This window comes from Aplysia californica, unplaced genomic scaffold, assembly GCF_000002075.1.
Source record: "Aplysia californica isolate F4 #8 unplaced genomic scaffold, AplCal3.0 scaffold00491, whole genome shotgun sequence".
NCBI classification, from domain to species: domain Eukaryota; kingdom Metazoa; phylum Mollusca; class Gastropoda; order Aplysiida; family Aplysiidae; genus Aplysia; species Aplysia californica.
The window spans coordinates 30,819-33,975 of NW_004797761.1; the positions used below are offsets into that span (position 1 = coordinate 30,819).

Here is a 3,157-nt window from a genome sequence, read left to right on the forward strand (position 1 = left end):
CCGTGTCAAAGGTTGGTAGGCCTATGTGGCTGACGATTCGTTAAGTGGCTGCGGGTTGACGAAAGGGAAAAACGCCTAGCCGCCACCGCCACACCCGAGACACCAGCCAGATTCTGATGTACGCGCCAGGCATACGTCAAAAACAAAGCTTTTCTTAGAGCCTGGCCCTCAAAAGCTGACCCGTCTCTTCGATCGCAAACGTGGTATTCACTGGAAATTTGACATAGTTGCACTATCCGTATTGGCACCGCGCATTTGGCACAAGAGTATTAACATTTTCTTCGAGGAACAAACGAACACGAAGGTGAAAATACAATGACAACAAAAGGGGAAACAAAAATGGTGAGTTGCTATTATCGTCAGTCTGCGTGGCAAAGAGTTTTGAGTGCCGTGCCGCAGAGAAAACTGCCAAGTCTGAGTCCATCACAAAGAAACACAAGGCATGCCGTGCGCTCTTTATCCCAGGGACAAGAAAAAAATAAAAATAAACCAACCCCAAATTTTATTCGTCAATATTTGAACGTGAGCATTCACTCCCAAATCTGTTTATTCAATAAAATGTTCAAAATAGCAAGCTCATGTGTGAAAAAAATATTGTTGTAAGAGTTTTACGAGCCAAACGACGTGATTAAGGTTATATTTTAGTCTGCAGGTTGCTTTTACCTTCAATGTCAAGGCCAAGCTGGGCTGAGAAGTTTGCAGAATTGCAGCAGAAAGACAGAGCTACTCGATCAAACAGGCTTCCTTATTTGGGAGTCTAACTGGTATTCTGCGTGTACAGCGGTGAGGGGGCCTCTATTTCAGCACATATCATAATGGTTTACACACGCCCACTAAAAATGTAAGATAAATGTAATGGTTAAAAATAACTTTATCAACCTGGTTTGAGAACATAGTCTGAAGTAGAACAATTTATTGATAATGTATGAAGTCACAAACGTTTAAAAAAATACTTGAATATAATAATTCCTTAAGCCAGTGTAGATATTGGCCGTGAAAAAGGAAGGTCATCCTGGTTAGTATTAATAAATAAACGGCGGTTTATTTGTGTCTATTTGCTTGTTTGTTTGATGAGTTTTGTTTGTTTGCTTGATTGTTTGTCTATTTGTTTGTTTAGTTTTTCGGGGGGGGGGGGTCTACCTACCAATATAGGCGAATAAACGAGGGCCAGAACAATTCTACGTCACGCCCCGCAGGAAATACCTGGAACCCCTCGTTTGCGCGCTAATGATAAACACTTCTCGGCAAACGGTACAGGAGGGGGGCCTTTAACGACCGACGCCGCCGAAGAATGGCAAATTTGGAGGAAGATAAAATCTTGTCTTGCCGTTGTTCGCTTTGGTTGAACGTTGAGAAAAATTAATTCTTCCTTCTTTCTGTCAGTCTATTTATCTCTAACGAGGATTTATTACGCGCGAGTAGAGCCTGTCTGTCCAATGAATCTTAAACCTTTCTTTCTTTTCCCCAAAGGTGAATACCGGTAGTCATTAAAAACCCAAAACGAAACTTAAGCCCCTCCCCATTTCCTATTCCCTCTTGTCAAGTTTAGGTCATGAATATCAATTATCCGTTAGGGAGATAAAAGAAGTTTCAGCATTAATTAGTATGTGGGAACCGAGCAAAATGCTGTGTTTGTATTAGTAAAAAGAAGCACATCGACACAATAGCGGTCATTTAGAGACAGAAAACGTGAGACAGACAGACAGACAGACAGACAGACAGACAGACAGACAGACAGACAGACAGACAGACAGACAGATAAATATAGAGAGAAAGGAATGATTTAGGAGCTACCAGTGGTTCCCTCCAATCACTTACGGTAAAAAAGTAGAATATCTTTTGTTTTGTTTTGTTGTGTTGTGTTATTGTTTTGGGGTTGTTGGTTGTTGTTGGGGGGTTTTTTGTGTGTTTTTTTTTTTTTTAATTTTTTTGTGTTTTTTTTTGGGGGGGGGGGTGTTTTTTCGGCGGTGGATTATTGTTTGTACTTCTGTGCCTTTTATATTAAAAGGGTTACTCTTATTTGCCTGTTTGTATAGTTGTTTAGATTTTTTTGATTTTCTTGCTCTAGTACGCACGATCAATGAAAAAAGTGAGGTGAGCTAAATATCCCGGTGCAAAAGAGATGAAACCGAATAAAATAGGATCAATATTAAATGTTTTACAGCTGCATGAACTCATTTTATATGTGAGGAAGCGTGGTGGAATCAGGCTCTTGTCAAAATAATCAAAATGAAGAAACTTGCATTTTTCCGCAGGTTTGTGAATTTGTATCAACGCCTTTCATGCTCATTAAAGAACTCATTTCTGTGTGAATTTTTCTGAAAAAAAGTTGATTAAAGGCACAAAAAATGCTAACTTTTAGTTACCGCGGACTCTCAAGCTAAGGAAATAACTAATCTTTGGCGGCCATTTTCTCTTTAATTTTACCTCTGAAAACAGGTGACCCCTACCTCTTTCTTTCGCAAATATCTCGACTTGTATTGAAGATAGATGGATATTTTTTCATCAAAATAAAGACAAGTGAACAAGTTTTAAGATGATACCAATAACTCTACATGTCCAAAAATTGACGAGAGCCTGATTCCACCACGCTGCCTCACATATAATTTACGAAGCGGGTTACTTTTCAATCGCCTGTCACGGCTAACCCAGAGCCGAGAGGGATACAGTATCCCAGGAGATATACGAAGATACTGGATAAAGTAGACTACCACACGCTGTCGTCAATCTCATGTATTTTGTATGCAATAGCGTAGGACAGTTATTCTAGAACTAGATTCGATCGAATGCCAGAGTTTCGTGCGTGTCTGTGTGTGTGTTTATGTGTGCGCGCGCGCGCGCGCGTGTGCGTGTGTGTGTGTGTGTGTGTGTGTGTGTGAATGTGTGTGTTTGTGTGTGTGTGTGTGTGTGTGTGCGTGTGTGTATCTTTGCGTGTGTTTTGTGTATGTGTGTGCATGTATGTGTATAGTATTATAAGGGTGTATGTGGGTGTCTTTGCACGTGTGTTAGCGTACGAGTGTGAATGAGTGCGTATGTGTGTGTGTGTATGTGTGAGTGCGTATATGTGTGTATTTGTGTATGTGTGTAAATGTGTGTAAATGTGTGTGAGTGTGTGTTTGTGTTTGTCCGTTCGGTTCAGCCAACTCAAAGGGATTCA

The 3,157-nt window shown here is 40.5% G+C and overlaps 1 protein-coding gene across 1 annotated transcript in view; it reads right to left on the reverse strand.

Moving 5' to 3' along the window:
- The window catches only part of LOC106012771, a gene marked incomplete at its 3' end in the record, with an annotated part of 64,628 nt that overhangs the window by 22,209 nt on the left and 39,262 nt on the right, over positions 1-3,157 (reverse strand).